Source organism: Lissotriton vulgaris, unplaced genomic scaffold, assembly GCF_964263255.1.
Source record: "Lissotriton vulgaris unplaced genomic scaffold, aLisVul1.2 SCAFFOLD_2983, whole genome shotgun sequence".
NCBI lineage: Eukaryota > Metazoa > Chordata > Amphibia > Caudata > Salamandridae > Lissotriton > Lissotriton vulgaris.
The window spans coordinates 149,773-165,276 of NW_028242310.1; the positions used below are offsets into that span (position 1 = coordinate 149,773).

The window sequence follows — 15,504 nt, forward strand, 5'->3', positions numbered from 1 at the left end:
GGTGGCCTCTGCCTCCTCTCTAGGCTCACCAGCTAGCTTACGTGTCTGCTCAGACTCTTGCTATAACCAAATCGGACTGGCCCCGGGCACTGCCGAGGTCTCGAACAGTTAGCGCTATGCTGCGCTGACCACTGTGTGCGGCTTCTTCCACTGCTTGTTCCTGCATTAGGCGGCCCTGCGTGCGCCGCCTCTTCTATTGGTTTGAGTGGGTCCAGGACGCTCCTAAGGCCGCCGTCCACTACCCAGGTCGCAGTTCCACCCGTTCTTCCTCTTATCAGGCAGTGCTGTATGCGGCGACTACTTCCTCTTCTCGCTCCTTAGTGAAGGAACGCGACATGGGGCCCACCGGCGGCTGCTGCAGTCTTTCCTGGCACTCCAGCCAGCACACTCCTCTGAACATGTCACCTCCTCCAACTGTCCGGGCAGGCCCAGACCGGAGCCGCTCTTAAGGTTGCGGTCGATTCTGGAGTCGCAGCCCGCTCGTTTCTACTCTCACCGGGCAGCACTGGTCCTAGCTCTCTCTAGTCTTCACTCCTGCAGTAGGCGGACCCTGCTTGCGCCGCCTCCACTGTAAGCCGGAGCGGGCTCGGGCCACTCCAAGGGCAGAAGTCAATTCCCGGGGTTGCAGCACCACTTGTCCATCCTCTTACCAGGTGGCACTGCTTGTGGCGCCTTCGTCAACTCTGTGTTTCTTTTTTAAGTGGCGCGACGTTTGCCCCCCTCTGCTGCCGATCCCTACTCGCACAGCAACCGTATCCGCTTCACAGACGAGTCAGCAGGCTCCACCCAGACTGCTCAGTTCCAGTCGGGTCCAACTCCTGGCTCCTGGTGCTCGGGCAATATTAGCCATGTTGCAGTCTTCACTCCAACAAATGCCTGGGGGCTCGCCCAGCAATCCACCATGGCACCTCACTATGGATGCTGCAATAAAGCAGAGGAATTTAACGGCTAAAGGGGATAAATGGCGGCACGAACTCAAATCGCATCCACCATGTTGCCCCTGCGGGCCGTCGCCCCCCGTCAACGGCCTCTCATGATGAGGTTTTGTGTGTATTGGTTATAATTTATTCACACAAATAAATCTTGGTTCAGTGCAAGACTGAAGGCTCTGGTTATGCTAGTCTTTCTTTACTAAAAACTCACAGCAGCAAAAAATAACACAACAACTCCCATGAATACTTGTAATCAATCACATGACCCTTCTAACCAATCATAGTATCCAAAACAGTACAAAAAGGCATGACATCCATGCCTCAAGGCAGCCTGAGATAACTGCTCCTTAACTTTTCTTCTCATATGACTATATTTCCTGTGCAGACTGTGGTACTTAGAACAGTATTACCCTGGGGACTCATAGTGGTTCCTTACTGGAGTCATGGAGTACGGAGTTGTCGACAATCTCATTTGTGCTTTGTGTTGACTGGCACAACTGAGTTGGTGTGTGTGTGTGGAGGTATTGCGGCAGTAGCCCCTTCCTTTTTACACTACCGCTCCCGCTGTGATCTTTGTTAAGCGGGTACTGCAAACAGTGCCACTTGGGGCACCCTGTTCCTCACGTGCCCTGCCCACTCCCTGTGCCTCAGGAACAGACAGGGACGGATTGGCAATACAGGCAGTCAGGTATTGGCCGAAGGGCTGGTGCCTCAGTGCCCTCTGTGGGTTATTTGTTTCCCAATCACAGCCAACACTGGACCGGGAGATTAAAGCAGCCTCACTGGGGGCCCGTGTGACATGGTCCTTGGGCGATGATCAGCGGTGGCCTCTCCTTGATCCCCTGCCCTGCCAAACAATTCCTGATGGTGGGCTGGGGATCAGATGACTGGGGTAATCGGCCCCCCTGGCCACCAGGTGTTATTCAGGCCATTCAGTCATTCTCACCTCGGCCCCCTGGGGCCAATGCAGCCCAGAAATTGTATTTTCATCTGACACCTCACCCACATTCCTTCTCACTCAGGGTATAATGGGCAGGGGAGGGTGGGTTTATGCTGGGCCTCGCTGAGGGGAACTGGGGATGTTGTGGACTTGGGTCATCTTCACCTCAGTCCCCAGCAGTTGTGTCTAATACTTAATCCCCTCCTATGCCCTGAGGCAGTGAAGGGTTAGGGTGGCTGTGTAATTTAGTAATAAAAGGGGCTTTGCTGTTGTTCGGTTGCTCCAGTAATGTTGGGCTGGGGAGTAATTTAGTAATAGAAGGGGCCTGGCAATTGTTCTATTGCTCATGCTGTATGCTATTGTCACCGTGTACCCAGTGTCCTTCTCAAGAACAATATCTACCCACTTTCATGCATGTGCATAGGCATATGTGATCTAAAGGTCAGAGTTGCAGAGATTGGGGATCAGGTGTGAGTCCTGGCGTCTGCTCTCAACATCCTGTGATTCTGGGCATATCACTTTGTGAGAGGCTGGCCTGGTATATGATGTCCACTAATGTAAGGGGGCACCTTGCACCAGTCCAGACAACTCTTATAGTGATTTAAATGGTCTTAGACAACCTTAGAAACTCTCTAAGTAGTAGCTGTGGGGAGAAGCCTTCAGGCTTAGTCCAGAAGTGTAAAGCAGCTTATTTTACCAGACCGCAATCTTATAGTATAGATTAAGTGAAAAAGAACCATACAAAGTATTTATTAAAAAAGCTGTATTTATTATATAATACTCTCTAACACATGGAAATATCTCCTAACTGGATATACGCACAATGCACACAATACTTTAGCAAAGAAACACAGTAAATAACACAAAATACACAGTGGACCCAAGGGGGGGGGGGGGGGATCAAACTATACACTAAGAAAGTGGTATAAGAACCACGACTCAGGTCAAGACCAGGTCGAGAGGACGTAGAAGTGCTGGGGACCCAAGGAACCATCCAAGGTGAGTAGATAGTGACCCCACGGAGAGCGTGTGCAGTGTGGGAACACGGTTGCACGCTCCATACAACTATAAGTGTATGTCTTGTTTGTATTTTTAAAGATTAGGACCCTTTCCAGTGGACCCTGAAGAAACCATGTGGAAGACAGAAGGTTGGAGAGCCACCCCACCCGTGGATATCCTAGTACCCACGTTACCTATATCAGGGAAGCCGGGTGCATGCGTGCGAAGTGGTGTCAGAAATCGCCATCGAGCCCAATGGAGGATTTCAGGAAAGTGCCGCTGCTCGAAGAGTAAAAAGTGTCCGGTGGAATCCAAAGCTGGATTCAAGATGAGAGGTACCTGCAAGCAGAGTCTATGTCACTCAGGAGTGACCAGGAGACTTGGAAGACGAATGCTCTCCGATGTAGGGTGTTGCAGGATGGATGATGATACCCTTAACTCTGCACCTGTGAGGACCAGGCGACGGTGAGGAAGACCAGGATCCGTGCACAAGCTGTCCCACGAAGGATGTTGAGTGCTGAGGTGTCAGAGTCTGGCGAGAGCACCAACAAGCCTTGGCAAATGCACCCAATGCAGGAATCAAAGCAGGAGCAACGCAGGGACCAGCAAGGTCCAGGGGACTCACCAAAAGCAGGGGAGTCAGAGCAGGCCCTGAGAAAAGAGGGGGAGCCCAAGAGAAGCAAATGCGACCCTCAAATGGACCCACAGGCCGGAGGCACTGGAGTCGCGAGAGGACATGAAGCAGCTCACCAAAAGATGCAGGCCACGATGCACACGATGTGGTGTGGCTGAAGATTCTGGTCACTGGAGGTGCCCGAGGTTGGGGCTACTTGGAGCCCCTAGATCTTCTTGGAAAGAAGTTAACAAGCCTTTGCAACTGCAAGTTGACGCAGTGCACCGTGGTTCGGTTGTTACAAATCCCACGAGGGATACTGGACTTAACCTTGGTTAGAGGGCAGGGCAGGCAGCTGGAGCGGTGGAAAACCACCACCTGTGTTGCAGAACCTTTCAGAGTCCAGAGGAGCTCAGGATCAGCAGACCGGTTAACATAGTTGCAGTACCTGCAAATGCAGGGGAGTGACTCCTTCACTCCAAGGGAGATTTCTTCAAGTGTATTTGATGCTTCACAGGCCTTGAAAGGTTCCTGTATGAGGCACAGATGATGCAGTAGACTGGAAGGGAGACGAAGTCAGGCCCAAACGAAGTCCAGAGTGCCCAGACGGTAGAAGAGCAGCGGTGTCTGATCTGAATCTTATCCCACAGCGAATCTAGGGACCTACACCCAGGTAAGCCCTTAAGTACCCAAGGGAAAAGGTTAGGAAGATTCAAGAGTCTGGACAGGTGAGGTTTGTCCAGTTACGCGCCAGAGCGGGAGCCAACGGTTCCCAGGAATGGTTTGAGCTGAACTATGTACAGGGACACCAAATGTGCCCCTCAAGCAGACTCAGTGGTGCTGGCAAGCGCACCCACCACACCCCAATACCCTAAATACTGTCTGGAAGGTGGGCACACCTCGCTGTGACAGGATGCCTATTGTTCTGCCTTCCCCTGCTCGAGCTTGGTTAAGCAGCAGGAGGGCAGAATTGTGTCTCTGGTCGGCAGCAACCATTTTGTGCTGTCCGGGTCAAGAAGGCTGGTACCAGGAGCACTGAGAGCCTAACGGAGGGCTCTTCCAGTGCTTAGAATCATACCTCCCACACTGTTTACGGTATGAGGGTATGATTCCAACATGTTTGATACCAAACATGATAGGATTTGTTGCAGCCAGTTTTGAGATGGTCATCGCGTAACTACACGGTGCCCCTCTAAATAGTATATGGCTGCTTCACTGACAACCCGGGAGAATGGACTCTGTAGGCTGCAGGGATGTCCTGCTCATGCAGGGGCACCCTCTAACTTAGAACCAAGCACCCTGCCTCCAGGATTGTAAAGGCCTGCTAGAGTGGTAACTTATGGGTTTTAAGTGCAGTTACTCTAGATATAGGAAACCTATATCTTTAGTAAGTGGTGCAAGCACCAACTTACACAGGCTGCAATGGCAGGCCTGTAGTTCCATTTTGAATGGTCTCTCATGGGTGGCATAATACATGCTTCAGCCCATGGGGAGACCACTGTGGTACCTATGAACTGGGTACCTGGGTGCCATATACTAGAGACTTATAAGTGTACCCCAGTATCCAATCTGGGGGGTACCTAAGTACTGAACATAACAATTTAGGGAGAAAGCAGATAGACTGTGGTCCTGATTAGCAGCAACCCAGTCAGACTAGTCAAATACAGCTTGGCACCAGACAAAAAGTGGCGGTAACAATAGAAGCTAATCAGACTGGGGTCCTGATTAGCAGGGTCCCAGTAAGATTAGTAAAATACAGCTTATCACCAGGCAAAAAGTGGTGGTAACCATAGAAGCAGATCCTACTTTCCTACACACGTCATCTCTTAGTCCCTAAATGAAATAAATCTTATCTTGTGTACTGTAATTGGTGCTCATGAATAGCACTCATAATTGGTGCTCATGAATAGCGCTCAATTAGCCGCTCACACCATAAAAAAGTTGTGAAAATGAAAAACAATAAAAAACAAGCATTGGCAATGCCACTAGGTCTCGCATTTGCCAGAGTTGGAGTTGTTGATGTTGTAAATGACAATGGGCCATATGTAGGTGGCAAAATACCGGTCGGTAACAGACTATTTCGGCCGTCACCGACCGGTATTTGTAATTCCAGATGTAGGGGGCCTGAAAATGACTGATTCTGTATATTTACCGAATCGGTAATTTTACCGAATCGGTAAATTACCGAATCGGTAAATGTACAGAATTGGAAATTTGGGATGTAGGTGGCACAGGAAACAGTGCCACAGGCCCTTAGAAATTCGTTATTTACCATGAAATACAATGGCATGGTAAATAACGAATTTCTGTGTACATGTACATCTGTGCATGTACACTTGTGTCATGTGGCACACATACATGCCCTAAGGGCATGTATGTGTGTCACATTGCACACAAGCAAGAATCATGGGTGCAACAGGGTGTCAAAGTGACACCCTGTCCCCCTTGACAAATCGGTAAAATTACCGAATCGGTATTTACCGATTCGGTAATTGCCATTGATTCCTATGGGCCTCAAGGCCCATAGGAATCAATGGCAATTACCGAATCGGTAAATACTGATTCGGTAATTACCGAATATTACCGATTCGGTAATATTTAAAGAATAATTACCTACATGGCATTTACCGAATTGTAAATACCGAATCGGTAAAATTCTGTATTTACGATTCGGTAAATGCCATTTACCTACATATGGCCCAATGTGTTTTACCCATGTGTTATGGAATGGAGTAGAGGTATGTGGTGTGGAGAGGAATTATGTTGCTTGGATTGGAATGGTTAGTTATGGAATTGTGTGATGCAGAATTATGTGGCATTGTGTACAGTGGAATTATGTGGATAGTAGTTATGTGGTTTTGAGTGTACTGGAATTATGTAGAGTTGGATTGTGTGTCATGGAGTGCAATTATGTGGAATGGTATTTTGAGTTGTGTAGTGGAATGTTGTGCAGTTTAAATTATGTGGTGTGTTGTTGAATTTTTGTGGCATGATGTGATATTGTGTGGTGCGGATTGGATGTATGCGATGTATTGTGTAAATGTGTTGTTGAGTTAAATTATGTGGTGTGCTGCTGAATTTTTTTAAATGATACTGTGTGGAGTGGAATTGTGTTTCGCTGAAAGAAATTATGCTGATTAGAATTATGTGGTATGATGTGGAGTATATATATGTGTATTCTTGCGATGTACCATCAAATTAACTCAAAAGCCACATTGCCTTTCAGAGACAAGTAAATCAGTTGTAAAAATTAGAAAATGTAAATAAGACTGAGGGCTGCCTTTCATCCTACAGAAATCCATGCATAATTAACATATTGTAAATTGTATTTATATAGCTTTTACTACCCCTGACGAGGAGTTGAAGCGATTTGTTTTGAGTAGCAAGCTACCCCGGAACCCAAGATAAGAGGTTAATAGTAGATTAATAATTAGTTGCACATCTTTGCTGTTGTACTGTACAACGCTGGTGTCTTCTCGTCCAGACCTGTACCAGCGACATCAAAGATATGCACACCATGACCACAGACATTGCCGTACCATACTGCAAAATCTCTTTCTGGGAGCTACAATACACTCCAAGTATTGTGGGTGTGCAGGGACGTCTTACAAGTGCTCACAATAAGGGCACTATTCTGGGCTGCAGTGTTGTCTAAACGGATACCATGAAGGCATATGTACTAGGAAAGCAGTAGTGTTTTGAACTGGTTACAGAACACACAAAAGAGCAGACCAGGTCTAGGGAGGTGTGTACTAGCAGCGGTGACCGTGTGGCACTGTAGTGGATGCGTGAAAACATGCTGTTGAAGACAAAGAGCTGTTGCAACTGAAAGCTAAGACAATTCCCATCACACCACCCATATGGTGGAGTTTACGTCATGTGGGACTTGCTAGTCTTACCTTCCCACGTCCGACCATGTAGTGCCGATGTGGGAATGGATATCAAAAGTATAATCACGATGTGCATCCTAAAGTGATGTGAAAAATGTGCAGTGCCCAAATAATAAACAAATGGATAAAATGAACTACCCTGACCTCAGAAAACATTTCATAAAGAAGTCGGGTGTCAAGATTAAAAACACTTTCAGCTTTCAGTTGCAACAGCTCTTTGTCTTCAACAGCATGTTTTCACGCATCCACTACAGTGCCACACGGTCACCGCTGCTAGTACACACCTCCCTAGACCTGGTCTGCTCTTTTGTGTGTTCTGTAACTTGTTGTAGGGGAGTGAGCAGACAGGTCATTAAACATTCCCCTTGACCCTCCACACACCCGTTTTGTTTCTCAGTGTTTTGAACTGGTGCCATTTCATCCACATGGTAAGGATGAAAATGTTAGTAGACTCAAGGTTCAAACTTAATCAAAGCACATTTAACCCACTGAGCAATCGTACGAAGTGAGAAGGCGGGAGAGGTGAACCGATGGAATAAAAAAAGTAAATAAATAAAACAGTAAATAAAAAGAAATTAAATTCCACGTAGTGAAAAGCACTTTTTTATAAGTTTGAGCAGCTGTTGGCAATTGCTACCACGCGCTGGTTAATAAATGAATAAAAGATCATGGGATTACAGCAGAGGTGGATGAGTGGAGTAGGAAGGAGGAAGCAACAGCTAGTGTGTGGCAAGGGAGATGACAAACTAAAAATAAACAAAAAGCTTCTGAAGACACCCCCTAAAAGAGGCATGAACTATGTAAAGAGAAATACAATAAGAAACCCGTAGAGCAGCTAAAAGCTACCAGCTTACTAAAAACCATAAGCTGTGTGCATGTTTCTCACACTTCTTCATCAATCACATTTCAAAGTGCTCCGTCCCATAACACAATAACCGCACCTCAGTGACCATCATGCATGGCAAGGAAACACTTCCCAACAGGATCAAAAGAAAAACAAGATCCTCCTGATTGAGGTAGATTTCATTTCTTTTGAGTGTTTTTCCTAATTTTCTCCTATGCATAGGTGTGGAGCTGCTCTTTCTCTTACTTTTATTACATGTTCCATTCCCAAAGATTCAAGTCTAACCCTTTCCCCTTGGCTTTATACTAGATTTCTGATTTATGTGAAGATCAGAGTCAAGGACATCGCTGGTTGGGTAGAGTTTATAACTGCATTGTGAAGAGCATTAAGACTGCAAGTAAGTATTCAGTTTTCAGAACTGCAGTACTCCTAGTCTTTACCAATGTTACTGGCTCTATAAGCTTTAAATACTTAATTTACCAAACATTTCTCTACAAATTAGACCTCTGAGAGTAACCAAATGGTGTTTCATGAAAGGACACGCCCCGTGATTGTGGGCCGCTTTTTTTTTACTGTGCCCGGGCCAAATTGTGATACCAATCCGACCCTGGGAACAGATGCGGGGTAAGTCAAGAGGGCCGGAGCACTACTGTTTGATACTTGTTAACTAAGTCTGAGAAGTCGCATCCTCCATTTTGAATCCCACCCAGTGTGCTCCTCAAATCCCTGGCGGTGCTGCAAGCTTAATTGCTTTGGTGAAAGCCTGTTTTTTCCCCCCATTCTCAAATGATTTCCTTTTTATTTAACTAGAATAATTAATCCCATACACAAGTCGGGGAATAGTTAGACAGTCATTGCTCATTAACTGATAGAACATAGCTGATACATAGTTCAGTGTGACGGCTGAAGACCACGGATATCTGAGGCAGGAAGGGGTGGCAGAGACATATAACTTGGATCCTGAATTGGCCTCTATGATTGATTCTGCTATTTCAAAATCGTCTGAGATCGCAATATCAATGGCGTTGCAAAAGGGGCAAAATTCATCGGCCAAGACCCCCAAGAGATCTACAGGAAATTTGTCACTGATGCATCACTTTGATGCAGGTGGGGCCCTCATTGGGATACTGGGCATTAAAAACCCCAATGATGAGGCTGAAAACTGTGCCAACTCATTCTGAACTCAAAGATGGAACTCATTCAGGACGTTGCAGATCGTAGTGGACTTTTGCAACCGGATATTAGCCCGAATCCCAACCAGTGGTCTGATCAAGATGAAGAAAAACATGTTTTTCCTTATTTAGATAATTCAGATAGAGAATCTAAAATATCGATGAAAATGGCACCCATCTGATGGGACCAAGAAAAAGCTAAAGTAGGAAACCTCCAAAGAAGCGAATCACTATGATCTGTGCAAAGACCTATTCAATACCGACAACATCAAGCTTTCCCGTTCATCAGAGTGGGCGCCTTGGGAAAAGGTGGCATGCCATATTAAACTAAGGTTATGTCAGATACTAGACAAGGAGGTAAGAAACATGCTATAGGCGGAATGTCCGTGGCCCTCCTTTGAGGATAAGGTCACAGCTACTCCAGAGCTGGACACCATGAAGGTGACCTTATTAGGCAAACTTATTAAGGAACATAAGGGAGCACTGATCGAACTAGGTGATCCTGTCAAGACAAACTGTTAGACCTCACAGATCCTTTGACCAAAATTATGGATAGCGGAGGATGGCAAACGACTGGCACTGCAATTGACCCAGAGATCCTCTTGGGGTGGGCCCAGGCAGACACGTTTTAAGGCATGGACAAAGTGGGCTGTGGCCCCGGGCCCTAGCCTTTCAGGGGGCCCCCAGTTAGAGTCAACTCTGTTCTGCAGAGACTTGCCCTGATGGTCTTGAATAATTCTTAAACAGATTGTTTTGAAAACCGTTTTCCTTTAGTTTATGTTGTCTTTTACATGCCTTTTACAGAAAAATGCTGTGTTTATGTTGCATGTAGCATCCATAATTTTGTTAACTTTTAGATCAAAACAGGTCCTTAGATATAGATGTCACAGAGATTATTGCAGTAATTTTAGTTGGCTGCTGCTGTGTTACAGCATTGAAAACAAACGTCACTATCCTTAAATATTAGTTGTAAACCTCTTTTAGAATGTGGATGAGTGTGCCTGTGCACTGTCGGTGACCTGGAAAAAGAGGGCATGAAAGAGCTGAAATTGGATCAAAAATTCAAAGCTGTCCTGAACAGGGGCCCCCAAAATACGTTTAGCCCTGGGCCCCCAAAATACTTAAGATGTCCCTGGGCTTAGGGAGCCATTTGCATTCTGGACAATGTGAATTGTGCCCTTTCTACAGAACATAGGCGCTTGCTCCTTTTGCAATTGGATACGAAGTTAGGGTAACTCCACTGAGGCTGGACAAGAGGCAAAAGGGAATCTCTTCATTGTGGAGGACTTGGCTAAACGTAAAGGAACATTTTCAATTTGTCACTCTGCCTTTTCGGCTTTAAGGTAACACTAAGTTTTCACATTTTGAATTGTTATAGTTTATGATGAAAGGGCAATAAAAATGTTATTCGAGATTACAAAAAGCAGCTATTTTCCCCTATTCGAACCTTCCTTTGAGTTCCCATTAGTTCACCTGCTGCAGGGCAGACAATCTTGACTGTGACATAAGCACGTTTTGACCCTGACGCGCACATGGCTGCCGTAACGTCATTTCTTGCGCCGAGCGGACACCGCATAAATCCGAGGCGTCTACGACACCAACCCACACAGTGATGTAGCTACGCGCTCTCTGTCAACAGCCGTGTCGCGCATCTCTTCCTGTCTGGTGCACCGTGACATCACTTCCTGCCTTGGCGTCGTCACTTCCAGCCCCGCAGGGTGACGGGAAGGCCTGACACTGGATCTTTAGTGGTCCGGGAGCCGGTTGTTGTGTTATGGTCGTCTGACCGCCTTCGGGCTTTTCTTTCGGTTTCAGGGCAAAGCGGAGGCTGCAGGACACGCAGCCGAGGCCTCGGACCGAGAGGCCGGGGAAACCTAAGAAGCAGACACCGCGGAGCGAGAAAGAGAAGGAGGAGCTGTGCAGGGAGGGAGAGAGAGCCATCTGAGGATAACTGGTAAGGAGGCAATGACATCCGCCATATAACCACCCAAACCCCAGAAATCCCCGCCCTCCCTAATTTTCTCCCCAGCCTTCTTTGCCCGTTCACGTCCACCGCCTCCTGCGACATTCTCTCTCCTTTCCCTTCTCCATTCAGAAGGTACCCCAAACCTGCACATATCAGCCCTTCTTAATTCCCTTTTTCGAAACGACCACCTCGGGGAATGTCTCTCGCCATGCCCATTTGTGCTGCTGCCTAAGTTAGAGAGATCCTAATTCGGCTCGCTGGCAGTACTGCTCCCTGTGACCCAATAGTGTTTGCTCTTTGTACTACTCTCTACTGCCTGCCCTTTGTGCTGGCCACCATTGCTTATTACTGGTCTTTACTATACATGCTGCCACTCACTGGAGCTTTAACAGAGCACTGGATCCAATGCTTTCTATCGGTGCCTGTCAGTGTCATGTCTACTGTTTGGCCTCACTAGAGCCCGCTGCTTGTTTCACCACAAGTCCCCAACATTGAGAACACCTCATTATTTCTATTGATGCACAAGTTGTCCACTAGTAACAAAACTGCCAAATAGTGCCCGCCCCTTACTTTGCCCAGTGGGGCCTGCATTGTGCTTCTCCACCTGCTCTTATAATGCTCTAAAAAAACACTAGCCCCTGATGTTGAGCTCTTCTTCTCACAAGAGCCCACAGTTGATGGCTACTCATGGACATCTCACCCGTGCTACCATTAATGTCTATTTTATTCATAGGACACATGGTGCCCGCTTATTGAGTCTCCCTGTGGTGCCCAAAGGCGAGTATGCTTCACCTGACACACAGGTGTTTGCTTCTTTGTTGGCTCAAGGGCGGCAGCTCTTTACTTGCCCATGTGGCATCTGTATTTTCTGCTGCCAAGCTTTTTAATTCCTCAATGTGCCCTACTCATTTAGTTAAATGCCCTGCACACTCGTCATGTTGGTAACTGCTGAGAGCTTTTTGATTGACCCATTGGTGCCCGTTCCTCATTTGGCCTGTTGGTGCCATGTGCCTTGTTGCACACTTTTCATTGATGGCCATTTGTCGTGCTGCTCACCGTTACTCATGCACAGCCCTCTAGTTCTAGCTCTTTGATCTTCCTGCTGCTAGGTTTGGCGCCAACGTTTTAGGTTTGGTACCTATTTAATGGTTCCTCTGAGTAGTTTGTGTGCCCCAGGGTCTTTTATTGCCTTTATACAGAGATCTATGATAATGAGGATTTGTCTTCCTCCGGTTTAATAGGAAGCACCTATTTATTTCTGTAGGTTGATTAAGCTTGGTCTTTTAAAAGGATAGTCCCCTATAGTGTTTCCTTTCTTTGATTTCCATTCATTAAAATGACAGTGCAACCAATGAATATTGCTGTTAATTTTGGACCCGCAGTAACTGGTCATTTAAATTGATAAGGGCTTGCCATTGGTGTTGGAGATGTTACCTTCATGGTTGAGGCTCCCGGACTTCTAAACTGTGGGCCTCATTTACAAAAAATTGGCACAGGGCAGCGCCACAAATCTTTTGTATGCGCTGTCCTACGCCAATCTGAAAGGGCAGGAATGGACCGTATTTACGAGATACAGTGCTTTCTTGTCCTTTCAGCTAGCACAGGTGCACAACTTGGTGCCTAGTGCCCACACAGGCACCCGTCCACAACAGTAGATAGGTGTCTGCATTGTGGCAGGATTTTGTTTTTGCGGAGGAAGGGGTGCTATCCTGCTCAAAAACAATCCTGAGCGATATTTTCCTCATTCTGTGTGTGCTGGAAAGAGGAAAAAACGAGGAGAAATGAAAACATTTATGTGTGCGCCTGATCTGGGGAGGTACAAGGTTTTGGCACCGCCGAAAGGTTTATGTGATTTTTATTAATCTGGGCCAGCATTGAAGTCCATGGGTATTGCTTGTGAACACGCAACGCTCATTGATGAACGCCTCCTTGACTCCGAGTAAGACAACGCAGGCAGTCCTTTGCGCTGCCTTGCTTCATATCTATGAGGTCATTCAAAGCCATGCAGGATGGCTCTGCGTCGCCTCATAGATATGATTGAGAAGCCTGTGCCACCGAAGCATAAATAAAGATTACACTTTGGTAGCGCAGGCCTCTTGTAAATAAGCTCCTGGGTCTGAATTTCCATCAGATTTAGCCATAGTTTTCAAGTTTTCCATTGAACATCATAACTCATTCAGTGAGTTCATCAACGTATATAGAGTTGATTTTATCTGACTTTAATTGTGCATTTGCATAAGACCAATTTCCCAAAATATATTACACAAATAACTTCGTCTAGTCTTGTATTAACAATATTTTGGTTTTAGGATTTGATTTATATCAACTAGGACATAAACGTATGCAAAATTCCCGCAAGGAGTCTCTTTCCAAAAATGGGTGCAACTAGGACATAAACGTAAGCAAAATAGGAACCTCTTTCCAAAAATGGGTGCAACAATCCCCCATTTCAGAGAATACATCGGTATTGAGGTTGCATTACTCCTCAAATACTATGGGAACAGGAGAACGTTTTGTATTATTGTAAAAAAGAACAATACTACCTGCTTTGATGAAAGTTGTTAGCAAAAAATAACATTACATGAAGTAGACTTCTAGTGACAACAATGTAGTATGCAAATGCTTTTCCTGGAATGTTGCAGAGGTTGGGAGACCTAGTAATTGATCAGATTTTTGTGCTGTACTAATGGCATATGATAAAGCCTTGCCGGAAAGGTAGCTTGTTTCCAAATGTGACATATCTGGCAATAAACTAATTATTAGACCTCCCATAAGAATAATTGCAGCGGTCAAAAAGAGATAAATAGAGATTGATAACCAGGTGTCCACCACAATGTAAATATGATGTATTCTTCAGTTGAAGCTGTGGCTTGGAAGGTGCACCCAGCAATATCAGACGTGCATTATTCTGTTTGTAACCCATAAAAACGGTTATCCCGCCCCCCCCCCCCCCCGAAGCCTTCAGAATACCTATGTTAATCCAAAACTCACGTTGCTGCACAGAGAAATGTTTGTACCCTGCAAGAAGTCTACATTTATATATTCTGGCAAATTTATTGTCATAATTACGGTATCCAAAATGAAATATTTTCTGGAAAAAAATGATAGATGGGACAAACCAAATACAGTCTTTTTACATAAAACGATTTATAGGAAGTGCTTTGTTATTCGACTTGAGACCATATGAATTCCAATCCCCTTTGGACAGTTCAGCTCAATATATTGGTGGGATACCATCTAATACAACATAATTGATTTCACCTTTTATTCTTGCCAAACATTTTAGGCACTGTCTAGATTTTCTATTAAGGCATGAAATGGACCATTTTCTATTAAATTGTGCTCTCAGTTCAGGGCCCTAGTAGACAAACTTACAATAAAAGCTCCCAGTGAGAAAGCATATTGGAGGCTTAATGAAATGCTCATGCGAACCTACCCAGAAAAAGTAAAATCTCCTATTTGGAATTCGAGTTTCAAAGGTTAAAGAACTTGATTATTAAAAAAATGAAAGACCATTTCCGATTGGTTGTGGTTAAACACATTTAAAATTATTTAAAGTAGGAACAACTGTCGTTTTTGGGCCTATGTCAAAACTTGATTCAGAAAAGGGGGTGGTGATGAACAGAGTGTCTGAATTAAGCAGACCACTCTTACCCAGTCCAAAGATCAGGGCTTGATCCATCACCGTTATTTATCTCACTGCACCATCCCAACTCAGAACCTGGCTATATGCAAATCAGTCCGTCCCTGGCCCAGTGCATCATGGGAACAGGGCAGACTAAACTACCAAGCCAATTCTTCACCAGAAAGGAGACAAGCTACTGGGGACCGGTTTCTGGCATTTCAGCCTTCTTCGGCCCGGCTTGCTTGAATCCTGATGGTGCAGTGAGAAAGGGACTCATGTCTGAGTATACCCTTCCACACCTATAGTGGCCAAAAACGATTCAGAAAAGGGGGTGGTGATGAACAGAGTGTCTGAATTAAGCAGACCACTCTTACCCAGTCCAAAGATCAGGGCTTGATCCATCACCGTTATTTATGTCAAAACTTGGACTTAATTTTTGAAGTATAGCAATAATCTGCCCTCAGATTTATTGCCATTTGGAATTGAAACTTTTAATCAAAATGATTTAATATGCTTAGTCTGG

General features: G+C 45.6%; 1 protein-coding gene across 1 annotated transcript in view; it reads left to right on the forward strand.

The window, feature by feature from the left end:
- Positions 1–10,959: 10,959 nt before the first annotated feature.
- The window catches only part of LOC147669000 (myeloid leukemia factor 2-like), a 64,374-nt gene continuing 59,829 nt past the window's right edge, over positions 10,960–15,504 (forward strand). Inside the window, exon 1 of the mRNA XM_086948295.1 lies at positions 10,960–11,344. The gene's annotated coding sequence lies outside the window, so the exon portion shown is untranslated. The remainder of the gene's footprint in view (positions 11,345–15,504) is intronic.